The sequence below is a fragment of the Neomonachus schauinslandi genome, chromosome 1 (genome assembly GCF_002201575.2).
Source record: "Neomonachus schauinslandi chromosome 1, ASM220157v2, whole genome shotgun sequence".
Lineage (NCBI taxonomy): Eukaryota > Metazoa > Chordata > Mammalia > Carnivora > Phocidae > Neomonachus > Neomonachus schauinslandi.
In genome coordinates, this window is record NC_058403.1 from 88,343,329 (window position 1) to 88,358,381 (window position 15,053).

The window sequence follows — 15,053 nt, forward strand, 5'->3', positions numbered from 1 at the left end:
AGAGCACGCAGAAGACCTCAGGGAGATGTGGACAACTCATATTTTAAAAAAATACATATCAGATAAAAATATTTCTGAAGAAATTTAAGTACTTTTCTAGCTTCAGAAAAAAGAACATGTGGAAGCTAATTTAACCTTCCTGTATGACTCATTATTACATTATCACATTGAAAACTGTAAAGCATTACAGAAATTAAAAGAATAAAGGTTTCTAAAGTTAGACATATTTCCAAATATTGCAGTCTTCATTTTCACCTGTGTTGACTGCTTCTCACCTGTATTCTAAATCTCCACCAAATTGCTCTGCCTCTTTGAGTTCTTGTATTCATGCCTGATATTCAAAAATTAAGGCAACAAATAAGGCAAAGACACCAATCAGGAGATACTTCAGTCATAGTCCTGAAGCTGTCTTTGAAGGCCTTTAGGGGTGACATGTATTAATCCTGTATTTGATGGATCCTGGGAAGTCTGGGGGTAGGAAGTTTCTAGGAGAGGTTCAAGGGCAACCACGAGGTTCTGTTGGGGGTGGGTAGGGGTGGCCATTAGAAAGCAGCTAATGCAAAGCAGCAGCACTATACTGACAGCCTTCAGATGTCACTTCTTTCTAGTAGATGAAAATTGATATGATAAATAAGTTTCTTCTTTCCTTGAATGTACCCTTTCTAACCATTTAAATGGGAAATCAGTATTCTGAATTTGTTAAAATTAAAACTAAAACAGGAGTAAAGACACCATGAGAGAATGCCTGAGCACCTCATATATGAGAAACGGAAATCTGCTTAGAGCCCGAGTATTGTGGTTTTAATTTAGGTGCTATGCATTTTTGTTTGCTTTAAATTAATATACTTGGTTTTTTACAGCAGTTTCAGATTTATAGAAAAATTGATCAGAAAATGCAAAGTTCCCAAATATCCAATCTCTCTCCCTTGCTCCTATTAACATCTTTCATTTGGGTGATCTATTCATTATCAAGCCAGTATTAATACATAATTATTAACTAAAGTTCATAGTTTACATTAGGCTTCATGCTTTGTGTTATACCTACTATGGATATTGACAAATGCATAAGGGCATGTGTCCAACATTACAGTATCATACAGAACAGTTTCATTGCCCTAAAAATCTCCTGTGCTCTACCTTTTCATCCTTCCCCTACTCCCTCCTTATTGAACCCCTGGCAACCACTGATCTTTTAAATTTCTCCATAGTTTTCCTTTTTCCAGAACATCATATAGTTGGACTCATACATTTGTTTTTTGTTTTGTTTTAAGATTTATTTATTTATTATAGATAGATAAATAGCAAGGGTGAGAGGCAAAGGGAGAGGGAGGAGAGAATCTCAAGCAGACTCCCCACTGAGCACAGAGTCCTAACTCCTGGATCATTTATCCTTGTCTGATTTTGGTATCTGGATTATACAGCCTCACAAATGTTTAGGGATATTTGCTTCTTTTCCTGGATTTTCTAAGAGTTTATCTGTAGCACAGGGATTATCCATTTTACAAAGGAGTACTAGGATTCATACATAAACTATTTGGTCCTCATAGTTTGTGTGTGGGGTGGAGAAGGAGGGTACATTCTCACCTAATGTATATTTTCATTTCATTTAATTAATATTTTCAAATAAATATTAATGGTTATAAATACATTCAGATTTTAACATGTTCATTTCTTCTAAATTTATTTGCACTTAATTGTTCATGCTTCCAAAAAAAGAGAATTAAAAAAAAAGAAAATCATTGCCATATATAGTTGTTTTTTGTTTTTTTGTTTTTTTTGGACCTCTTTTCTAACATGAACTCACTCATCTTTTTTTCCCTTATCAGTTTTGCCAGAAGTAGCTAATTTATTAGTATTTTCAAATGGGATTCATAGATCCTCATTATATATTTTTTCAACTTCAATATTATGTTCTATGCTTACCATTACTTTTGCTCAATTTCACCTGGATGCATTTAAGGCTACAGATTTTTTATATAGATGTGGTATATTAATTTCAACATATAGTCTTATTATTTTACATTCTCAATTTTAGAATTTTACTATCATTCTTTTTTTTAACACTATTCTGAGTTTGCAAGTTATTTTTTAAAAGATTCACTTATTAATTTGAGAGAGAGAGAGAGAAAGAGCAGAGAGAAGGGGGAGAGGGAGAGGAAGAGAGAGAATCTCAAGCAGACTCCCCACTGAACCTGAGGCAGGGCTCGATTTCAGGACTCTGAGATCATGACCTGAGCCAAAACCAAGAGTCAGTCACTCAACTGACTGAGCCACCGAGGGACTCCCCTATCATTCTTCCTATAATACATATAATACATTAGTTCAAATATTTTTTTAAGTATCCAAATACAAGGTGTATGTTACTATTGATATCTAACTTAATTATGGACAGTAAGCAAGGTCTGTAAGCTATTGATTCTTTGATATTATGTGAGAATTGTTTTGTGACCCTGTTGGCTATTACATCCAATAAACAGAGAATATACATTTTAATAAAATGTTCCATAGAAAAACATGCATTCCCTATTACATTACTGCAGCATTTCATATATATGTCCAGTAGATGAAGCTGGAAAACTGTGTGGTTATAACTTTATTAATTGTATAATATTTTCTCTATTATTGAGACATGTTAAAGTTTCCCATATGATTTGTCTTTATCAATGCCCTGGCAATACTATCAAATTTTTCTTTGCATATTTTTAGACTAGTTACTTTCATGCATTCAAGTTCGGAATTGCTATATCTTTCTGATTTCTATATAGAATATGTAGAACAATTATTCTTTGCATCTTCTCTATCCCAATTTTTTTTCCTAAACTCTTCCTCCCCACTTCCCCTCTGATATTAATAAAATTATTCTATCTTTCTTTTGCTTAGTATTTCTCCAATATATATTTTCCCTGCATTACATTTACTTTTGCCAGGCATCCCAGGGGCATCTCTGGCTTGGGACAATTTTCATGCAAATTTCTTGGCTTGCAGTTTCGGTACTACAATAGTAGTGGAAATTCTGAGCTAGAGTTTTGGGGTTTTTTTTTTTTAAGATTTTATTTATTTATTTATTTGACAGAGAGAGACACAGCGAGAGGGAACACAAGCAGGGGGCATGGGAGAGGGAGAAGCAGGTGTCCTGCTGAGCAGGGAACCCGAGGTGGGGCTCGATCCCAGGAGCCTGGGATCACGACCTGAGCGTAAGGCAGATGCTTAACGACTGAGCCACCCAGGAGCCCTGAGCTAGAGTTTTTGATTTCTAAATACAGATTTTTTTTTTCACCCAGAGCTCAGATAGAAGAAAGGTTTCCTCCACCAGTGGGTGAGTTCCTTTCTAGTCTTCCTACTACCCCCATCGTCCTGCATTTATATAGGAATGCTAGTTACAACTCCTTGCTCCCTATAGGCACATGACTATGTCTTCTGTCCTCATGTACTGCTATATTCCCACTGTAATTTACCAGAATCCATAACTTCCCACCACCAGGCAACCACCAGGTAAACTCTTTTGCTTATTTCTCTGATTTTTTGTTCCATCTTTATTTTTGCTTCTGGATATTTGACTTTCTTTTTTAATGCTTTTTCTTCTATTTCATACAGTCCTCAACATTTGTATGGAAGCATTTCAAATACTTTATCCTGACCTCTTTACATCTTAAAGTCTAAGATTCCTATCTAGAAAATACGCAGAGATCTGAAAAAGTGAAGACAATCTTTTGCTCGGAGGAGGATGCTATATTTACATTGGATCCTCCTAACCGACAGAAGGACCTTCTTATGTACCATTGTGCAAGGACCAGACCAAAATAACGATATCTAATATAGCAAAAATCACTTTTTCATCTATTTATTTGCATCCCTATACATGATATTGATCCTAATACTTATTGTTTTATAATATTCCATGCCCATATCTGAAAACAAATATTCATAGTCTGTTTCCCTTCATGAGAAGCAGCACCATGATCACACTTTTACTTTTAACATGAATGTCAGCAAAACCTTGGATAAACTCTCAAGACACATCTATTGCTGTTAGCATTGCTTATTTAAATAACCCATTGGCAAGGCAATATTACTCTTCATAGTAATAATAATAGTAATCCTGTACTTTGGAGTTTATTCTACAAGAATAATTGAATTCTTCCCAGTATAATCTATAATAATAATTACAAAAAAAAAAAAACAACATAAATATCCCAGACAGGGAAATGACTTAGGAAATTGTGATAAAATGTGTGCCTGTTAAAATATAAAAATATGTAGAGACATGGATACCCAAAAATAGAATACCAAGAGATACAGATAATGACTGAACTTCGGTAAAAATGTGTGTTTACAGACAAAATATTAAAAATGAGAGAATAAATAAATGAAACAAAAACTGGGTTAGGAAGGCTTCCCAGGGTCTGCTGGGGTGAAATACTGTTGTAAAAAGGCTTGAACATACCTGAACCCTTGGACATTTATTCTTCTCCTCCAGTTCCCAGGGGTGGTGGGAACTAAAACCTAAGGAGACCATCTTCCCCTATCGCTCCACCTTGTAACACCAAATCCCTGAAAACTGAGGCTGCCTGGGGAACTGTCAGAAGACATGAAGACTCCCATTATGCAAACCCAGAAAGATAAAAACTGGGGTCTGACTCCAGTTCTGCCCTCCTATAAGTCATAAGATGGTAGCTAATACTTTCAGAGCAACAAAAACTCCCAGACTAGAATAACTAGATATCTGGCTGTGAGGTCCACAACCACACAAAAGAAACATAATGAACATATATCCTACCTAAAATAAATATATTGAATCATACAACACATGAATTTAAAAATAAGCATCATAATTAAACACAAGAACAGAAGGGGATCCATTAGCAAAAAGAAACAACCAGAAAACATTTTAAAAAGAAAAAATAATAGGTAAGGAAATAGAATAATTAGAAGAAATATGACAACAGATAGGATTAGTAGATAGAGATGGTAAGTAATAAGATATAACTGACAACTGAATTTAAGAGCTATATCAGATGAGAAATTTTTCCAGCAACCACAGAAAAGGATAAAGAGAGAAAATAGGAAAGTACAATTAAAATTCATGGTGGATAGAAATAGGATTTCTAGAAATGATACAAGAAGAAGAAGAAAAATAAATGGAAGAGAGAAAATATTTAAAGAAATAATATTTTTCCAGAAAAAGGGAAAAACACATCTATATATTTTATTTTTGTTTTGATTTGTTTTTGTTTTTGCTTTAAAGATTTTATTTGTTTATTTAACAGAGAGAGAGCACAAGCAGGGAGAGCGGCAGGCAGACAGAAGCAGGCTCCCTGCAGAGCAGAGATTTACAAATATGGAAAGAAAAAAAATTAGGTATTGATAAGTCCTTCTGGTTTTCTAGATAGATATAAAAATAAAAATATAATCTGTATGTACACACATATATATTTATACATATTTATATTAAAATATATTTCCCTAGTTTTGTTTACTAAGAAGTACTGAAAGAAGTAACACTCCAATAGCAATGAGCACATCTAGAATCCACGTCTCATTTTCTAGATACCATTCTCTACTCAAAGGAACTAGGACTCTTTGGAGAAATGGCTGATAACAGGGTTGGGGCCGGGAAGCACAAAATGATTTGGCATATCAAATTTTTGCTGTCTCAAAAACAAAGGAAATTTCCAAAGAATAACGAGAATATGCCAATAGACAGAACATAGGTTAAAGGTGATATTTTGGGCTGACCTGGGACAATTTGAGTATCAAAAAAAAAAAAAGTAGTACTGAATTATAACCCATTGAATAAATTAAGGATATAAATCCTAATTATATATAATAAATTGATACTCTATGTATAAGTAAACACCCAAACAAATAGGAAAAAGAGAGCTCTTCTTTACAGTAGAGTGCCAACTAATAAAAGCAGAAGGAATGATGAATTTGGAAGGTCACTGTTGGCATCATCTTGGTAATGACTAATTGGGCATAAAGCATAAATAAACATTTAAACTAGTAGGTGGACATAAGAGGGGGTGGGAACAGGATCTTCGCATGATTTCAAACGATTATTAATTGTAAAAGAAAAAAATTTAAAAATAGTAACCTCAAGGAGGAGCCCTCACAGATTTTTGATTACTTTAATTGAATTATCAAGGTTAGCATTACCAGTAATGGGACAAGCTGATATCAGTAATAGGGAAAAAACAGTCTCACTCTGTAATATTGCTGTCAAAGATGCAGAGGCTGAAATTATTCATGGGAAAACATCAGCTAAACCCATACTGGGGAACATTCTGCTGATAGCAGGCATGTAAGCTTCAAAACTGATAAAGCAATAGAAGTCAAGCAGAGACTGAGACTATTCCAGGCTTAAGGAAATGGGACACTTGATAACTCACAACACGTGACCCTAGTTTAGATCCATTTGCTATTTAGGTCATTACTGAAACAACTGGCAAAATTCGAATGGGGCCTTTGGAGTGCATGGTAGTAACGTATCAATGTTTCATTCCTGGTTGTGATGGTTGTGCTGTCTGTGTAGAGAAAATGTCACCGTTTGTGGGAGAATTCAGATGTGATAGCTCATCATGTCTATAGCTTGCTCTCAAGTAGTTGAGAAAAAAATATTCCTTGTACTATTCTTGAAACTTTTCTGTAAGTTTGCATTTATTTCAAAATTTTAAAAAAATACATTTGAAATTAGAAAATCCTGGATAACATTTAGATGCCGTTTGTTATTTAAAGTCAATGCATGTATGTGTGTATGTATTGCTACTTTAAGATAACATTTCCAGCTCACATTTGCCAAATGTTTTCTGTCTTTCATGCTTCAAAGTTTGATGGCAGCTTTAAATTTGATGTGTGAAGTTCAAAAGATTTCAAGATGACAAAAATGTGTTCCACTCACAGAACATTTGTATTCAAATAGGGTGAGGAGCGTCAGAGCTGAAACATAAAAGTAGTTGCCTCTCTCTAGTCCTTAACTTCATCACGTGCAGAGAAAAATACTACAGAAATTATTTCCCAGTGATAATTCTGTCTTGCATTTTTGTTGTTATTATGAAGACTTGACTAGTTGTCTCCTTCATCATAGTTAACAAGGCTTCATGTCCACCTGCACTGTGAGTAAGCATGACCCAATAGCTAGGAAAAATCCCAACCTTATTTAAAGAGATTTGAGGACTAAAAACTGCTGCTAACTCTTGAATCCTAATTCCAATAAATAGGCTTTTGTTGGTTTCTTAAACATAGTTCTTGCTTGGATTTCTAATTTTAATTGAGTATTTCTCTCATTCTGTGTACCTGACTCTCTTTTTAGCTACCTGACTCTAGAAAAGAACTTTTAGGATTAGGGCTATGATTTCTTTTCTTTATTTTTCAATTTCCCTGCACCCTAGGGACTGGAATCTACTCTAGAATCATACTTTTGATGATTGGGACTCTATAAACTGCTAGCATCTTTCCTAAATGACAACTGCTTCCCTAAATACCTGAGTATAAACTGCTTATGGATTCTATGTCATCACAGCTTATATAGCTTTCTGAATGCTCCATTTTTCCACGTGACATCTTCCTATGGCCAAATGTTTTTTTGACCCAATATTATTGGTTGACATCATATGCTCTAGACCGAGGGTCTTATTCAAAATATTTATCAAAATATTTATCAACTGATACAGCATACATGCTGACCAATCAGAATGCACTGGCAGCAAGTAATTGGAGTGCCCACACCAGTGGATACAAACTGATATCATCAGACCTGCCCCAGATACTATCTATGTTCTTCTTGCCATACTGCAATCTTCTCAGGAACTCCGTTTCAGTCTACCCTTCAGGGAACATCACATTACACAAGAGTTCTACACAAGCAAGGGGTGCCTGGGTGGCTCAATTGGTTAAGCTTCTGACTTTGGCTCAGGTCATGATCTCAGGGTCCTGGAATCGAGCCCTGTGTCTGGCTCCACATTCAGCAGGGAGTCTGCTTTTCCCTCTCCCTCTCTCTCTGCCTGTCCCTCCCACCTTCATGCATGCTCTCTCTCTCTCTCAAATAAATAAAATCCTTTTTATTAAAAAAAAAGAGTTCTTTTTTTAAAAATTTTATTTTATTATGTTATGTTAGTCACCATATAATACATCATTGGTTTTTGATGTGGTGATCCACGATCCATTGTTTTCGTATAACACCCAATGCTCCATGCAGTACGTGCCCTCCTTAATACCCATCACCCCCATCCCCCTCCCCTCTAAAACCCTCAGTTTGTTTCTCAGAGTCCATAGTCTCTCATAGTTCATCTCTCCCTCCGATTTGCCCCCCTTCATTTTTCCCTTCCTTCTCCTAACGTCTTCCATGCTATTCCTTATGTTCCACAAAGAAGTGAAACCATATGATAATTGACTTTCTCTGCTTGACTTATTTCACTTAGCATAATCTCCTCCACTCCCAACCACATTGATGTAAAAGTTGGGTATTCATCCTTTCTGATGGCTGAGTAATATTCCATTGTATATATGGACCACATCTTCTTTATCCATTCATCTGTTGAAGGGCATCTCGGCTCTTTCCATAGTTTGGCTATTGCAGACATTGCTGCTATGAACACTGGGATGCAGATGGCCCTTCTTTTCACTACATCTGTGTCTTTGGGGTAAATACCCAGGAGTGCAATTGCTGGGTCATAGGGTAACTCTATTTTTAAATTTTTGAGGAACCTCCACACTGTTTTCCAAAGTGGCTGTACCAACTTGCATGCCCACCAACAGTGTAAGAGGGTTCCCCTTTCTCCACAACCTCTCCAACATTTGTTGTTTCTTTCCCTGTCCATTTTGGCTATTCTAACTGGTGTAAGGTGGTATCTCACTGTGGTTTTGATTTGAATTTCCCTGACGGCTAATGATGATGAACATTTTTTCATGTGTCTGTTAGCCATTTGTATGTCTTCTTTGGAGAAGTGTCTGTTCATGTCTTTTGCCCATTTTTTGACTTGATTATTTGTTTTCTGGGTGTTGAGTTTGAGAAGTTCTTTATAGATCTTGGATACCAGCCCTTTGTCTGTAGTGTCATTTACAAATATCTTCTCCCATTCTGTGGGTTACCTCTTTGTTTTGTTAACTGTTTCCTTTGCTCTGCAGAAGCTTTTTATCTTGATGAAGTCCCAAAAGTTCATTTTTGCTTTTGTTTCACGAGCCTTTGGAGATGTATCTTGAAAGAAGTTGCTGTGGCCGATGTCAAAGAGGTTACTGCCAATAAACTGAGCAACCTGAATGAAATGGATGCTCTCCTGGAAACCTATAAACTCCCAAGACTGAAACAGGAAGAAACTGACAACCTGAATAGGCCAATAACCAGTAACGAGATTGAAACAGATATCAAAAACCTCCCAAAAAACAAGAGTCCAGAGCCTGATGGATTTCCTGGGGGAATTCTACCAAACATTCAAAAAAGAAATAATACCTATTCTCCCAAAGCTGTTTCAAAAAATAGAAAAAGAAGGAAAGCTTCCAGACTTATTCTATGAGGCCAGCATTACCTTAATCTCCAAACCAGGCAAAAACCCCATCAAAGGGGCTCCTGGGTGGCTCAGTCGGTCAAGCAGCTGCCTTCGGCTCAGGTCATGATCCCAGGGTCCTGGGATCAAGCCCCGCATCGGGCTCCCTGCTCAGCGGGAAGCCTGCTTCTCCCTCTCCCACTCCCCCGCTTGTGTTCCTGCTCTCACTAACTCTCCCTGTCAAATAAATAAATAAAATCTTTAAAAAAAACAACCCATCAAAAGGAGAATTTCAGATTGATATCCCTGATGAATATGGATTCCAAAATCCTCAACAAAATCTTAGCTAATAGGATCCAACAATACATTAAAAGGATCATCCACCACAACCAAGTGGGATTTAACTCTGGGATGCAAGGGTGGTTCAACATTCACAAATTAATCAATGTGTCAGAACACATTAATAAGAGGAGAGGGAAAGAACCACATGGTCCTCTCAGTTGATGCAGAAAAAGCATTTGACAAAACACAGCATCCTTTCCTGATTAAAACTCTTCAGAGTATAGGGATAGAGGGAACATTCCTCAAGTTCATAAAATCCATCTATGAAAAACCCACAGTGAATATCATCCTCAATGGGGAAAAGCCGAGAGCCTTTCCCTTAAGATCAGGAACATGTCAAGGGTGCCCACTCTCACCACTATTGTTCAACATAGTACTAGAAGTCCTAGCAACAGCAATCAGACAACAAAAAGAAATAAAATGTATTCAAATTGGCAAGGAAGAAGTCAAACTCTCTTTTCGCAGATGACATGATACTTTATGTGGAAAACCCAAAAGACTCCACCCCCAAATTACTAGAACTCATACAGCAATTCAGTTATGTGTCAGGATACAAAATCAATGCACAGAAATCAGTTGCTTTCTTATACACTAACAGTGCAACTGTAGAAAGAGAAATTAGAGAAACGATTCCATTTACAATAGCACCAAAAACCATAAGATACCTCGGAATAAACCTAACCGAAGAGGTAAAGGATCTTTACTCTAGGAACTACAGAACACTCATGAAAGAAATTGAAGAAGACACAAAAAGATGGAAAACATTCCATGGTCACGGATCAGAAGAATAAACATTGTTAAAATGTCTATGCTGCCCAGAGCAATCTATACCTTCAGTGCCATCCCAATCAAAATTCCAATGACATTTTTCAAAGTGCTGGAATAAACAATCCTAAAATTTGTATGGAATCAGAAAAGACCCTGAATCACCAAGGAAATGCTGAAAAAAGAAAAACAAAGCTGGGGGCATCACATTGCCTGATTTCAAGCTATATTACAAAGCAGTGATTACCAAGACAGTATGGTACTGGCACAAAAACAGACATATAGACCAATGGAACAGAATAGAGAGCCCAGATATGGACCCTCAACTCTACGGTCAAATAATCTTCGACAAAGCAGGAAAAAACATGCAATGGAAAAGACAGTCTCTTCAATAAATGGTGCTGGGAAAACTGGACAGCCACATGCAGAAGAATGAAACTCGACCATTCTCTAACATCATACACAAAGATAAACTCAAAATGGATGAAAGACCTCAATGTGAGACAGGCATCCATCAAAATCCTAGAGGAGAACATAGGCACTAACCTCTTTGAAATCGGCCAAAACAAGAGAGTTCTACACAAGAAGTTTACACAAGTTCTAGTCCTAAGACCCAACTAGGTCCAATGTCCCACCTCACCTGATATGCTATGTCTTACCATATCCTGAATACTGACAATAACACCAGCTACCAAACAAACAAAAAAAAAAAAAAGTCTTTTAAAACTTTTATCCACTAATTACAATAATGAGTTTTCTAATAGAAACCTTAAGAATTAATTTCAAGTTTATTGAAAATAAAAAGGACAGAGGAACTAGTTAAATAAAATCATGAGGAAGCATCCCACAAATCTAGAATGTAGGACATTCAGGACAATAGACTTGATCCTATAGATCTCAGTGTTAAGAGAAGAAAAAGAGGATGGTGCTAGATTAGAAGGGATGTAATTTGTAGGACTGGCTTGGATTTTGGTTTGTATTAACCCACTGTAAAAACTGGGATGACTGGTAAAACTCAATTTAGTTTGTGTATTAAATAAGGTAAAGTTTACTATCATGAAAAAGTGGAGATACTTAATTAGATAAATGCATTCCAAAATAATATGTATAGTATGATCTCCTTTTGGTAAAAAAAAAAAAAAAAAACCTCTAAATGTGTATATAAAAATCTAGAAGGATTTATATTAAGTATGGATAGTGATAATTACTGGGTGATAGGAATGTATTCTGGACTAAACCATTTCTCTTCAAAACCATATGTTGAAGCCCTAACCCCTATTTTAGCTGTATTTGGAGATAGGGCCTTTAAGGAGTTAGGGTTAAAAGAGGTCTTAAGGGTGTGAATTTAATCTGATAGGACTGGTGTCTTTATAAAAAAAGAGAAAGAAACACCACAGGTTTCTTACTCTCTTTATGTGTGCACAGAGAAAAGTCCATGTGAGGGCACAGAGTAGGCAGCCATCTCCAAGCCAGCAAGAGAGCTCTTACTAGAAAGCAAATTTTCTGGCACCATGAGCTTGGAGCTCCCATTCTCCAGAACTGTGAGAAAAATAAATGTCTGCTGTTGAGGCCACCAGGCCTATGGTATCTTGTTATGGAAACCCAACATGACTCATACAGAATGTGTCAACTTGCTTCCCTGTTTTTGCTCATCTCTCTTTTCTAACTCTTAGCAAACATCAACTGCTTTTGCAATAATAGAAATTAAAGAGAAAAGTCAAATCTCCAAATCTGTGTTAGTGCTATAAAATTTTTGTTCTAAAAAAGTGAGACTAGTATAAAAATACTGAATGAAAACTGTTTGCTTGGTCATTTTCACCACTTCCTTTCTTAGTTTAACAGCTATCCCTGAGCCTACACACACACACACACACACACACAAACACACACACACACACACCCATGCATGTATGATGTATTCTTACGAATTTACATGCATTTTGGAAAAAATATTTGAAGTTTAATATTATTATTTTGAATTAGTAAAATTATGTAAATAGGAAGATGTTTTAAAAAATATGAATCCCAGAAAAAAATAACTTTTATCTTCTTGTATCCCTTAGAAGAGTGAAAATTGATTAACAGATTTTCCACATCTTTCTATCAAACCATTCTACAAATGACAAATTATCAAATTCATCAGTAGACTAATCATCTGCAAAACTAACTGGACTGCATATTTCCCACATTTCCATCCAGATCTATTTTTACCCTTCACCTAGTTCTGTGCCCCAAGAAGCTCTATAGAGAATATCTACCTGGTTCCTCTGTTCTTGGCTTCAGGTTGGGTTTAGCCAATAGAAGATATCAACAAGTGATCAGCAGGCTGAGTAAGAGAAAGATTAGAGCATTTGTATTCCATCACCCTCCCTGGCGGGTCACTTGCTGGCAGTGACTGCATTCCTCGACTGAAAGCCAAGGCTCCTAGCAAACCGCCCTCTCCCACCTCTTAAGGACTTGCCAGTTTCTGTCACTCCTCTCCCTTCTTGAACGTTTAGCTTTATAGATAGTAACAATTACTAGCCTTGGGGTGGTTCACCATCCTTTTTCTTTTCTTTTCTTCTTTTTTTTTTAAGATTTATTTATCTTACAGAAAGACAGAAGACAGAGGGTGGACAGAGGGAGAGGGAGAGAGAGAATCTCAAGCAGACTCCCTACCGAGCATGGAGCTCAATAGGCAGGGCTTGATCTCACAACCCTGAGATCATGACCTGAGCCAAAATCAAGAGTTGGCCACTTAACTGACTGAAACACCCAGGCACCCCTCACCATCACTTTTCCATTTTCCTTTATCTATCCACACTTGTGCATAGGCCCTTGGCCAAACTCCCTTGAATTGCACATTTTTAGTGTGGGTGTCATTGATTTCCTGATGGCAACCTGATTTATATGTTGACCAACTTAGGTATATTTACTGAGTCATCTATATGTGTTGCCAGGAAATGAATAGATGGTGAGGAGGAGAAGAATTTCTTTTATAGTAATAGGGCAGGCTAGGATGTTCAGACCAACTTTCCCCCTGAAAGTAATTTACAATGCTGAGTAAAATACAAAATGAATCTTGTTAACAGCACCTAAGAACTAGAGGGTAAGGAATTACTAGGTCAAAATTTAAGTTGTGATACGAACCCAGATAAGTAACACAATAAAGCTGCTTTCAATTTGAGGGAATTTACTGAACCTGGAGAATCTTTTAATCTTGATGGCCTTATGAGATGCAAAGTTTAGAAGAAAAAGCCCTGGGCCTGCCCAAGTTGGAGAGAAGGGAGTTCCAAAAAGAGATTCTTCCTCATAAAGTAGAATCCTAAATGACTCCCCACTCCCATCCAAGAGATAGCAAAGAAAGTTGTCTGGCATGGAACAAAGCAGGAAAAAGGATCTTTAAAAAGCTATAATTCTAGGGTAACTCTAAAAGAATATAGAAAGTATTTATAACTTCTAAAGTAGTAAAGGGAAAAATATAATGACAAAATAATCTAAATCTAATGAGAGAAATAAGACAAAAGGAAAACATGTGGTACAAGGAAGAAACACAAATTCAGATAAAAATATATAAGCATAAATACATTAATAATCACATTAAATGTAATGAACTAGAGGTTTCAGCTAAAAGATAATCAGATTGTATTTAAAATACAAATTAGCTGTTGGGTGCCTGGCTGGCTCATTTGGTAAAGCATGTGACTCTTGATCTCAGGGTCATGAGTTAAGTAGAATTTAAAAAATACAAACTAGTTGTTATGAAGAAGAGATGCTAAAAGAGAAATATATAGAAAGTTGGATAGTAAAAAAAAAAAAAAAAGATATAGCATAAAGACACTGACTATAAAAGAAGAAAAAGCCAGTGAGGCTAAATTAATATCAAGCCAAATCAAATTCAAGACAAGCATTAAAAATATAAAGAAGATCACTTCATCTGATAAGTGTTTCAACTGACCAGGAAGGTATGATGTATTTGAACTTATAAACATCTAAGAAATGACCTTAAAATATATGAATCAAAAACTGACAGAACTACAAGATCAAATAGACAAATCTATACACATAGAAGATTTTAACAAAAATAATAAGATGTAACTATTTGAATAACCTGACTAAGGTACCTAGTTTAAGTGGGCATAGAACTCTACACCTGACAACCACACAGCACACACTCTCCAAATACTCATAGAACACTGGTCAATACACTCCAGAAAACAGTATGGAGGTTCCTCAAAAAGTTGAAAATAGAGCTACCATACGATCCAGCAATTGCACTACTGGGTATTTACCCCAAAGATACAAATGTAGGGATCCAAAGGGGTACATGCACCCCGATGTTTATAGCAGCAATGTCCACAATAGCCAAACTGTGGAAAGAGCCAAGATGTCCATCGACAGATGAATGGATAAAGAAGATGTGGTATATATATACAATGGAATATTATGCAGCCATCAAAAGGAATGAGATCTTACCATTTGCAACGA

At 36.3% G+C, this 15,053-nt stretch overlaps 1 protein-coding gene across 1 annotated transcript in view; it reads right to left on the reverse strand.

Annotated features, from left to right (window-relative positions):
• The window catches only part of NAALADL2 (N-acetylated alpha-linked acidic dipeptidase like 2), a 911,251-nt gene that overhangs the window by 320,397 nt on the left and 575,801 nt on the right, over positions 1-15,053 (reverse strand). The window lies entirely within an intron of this gene.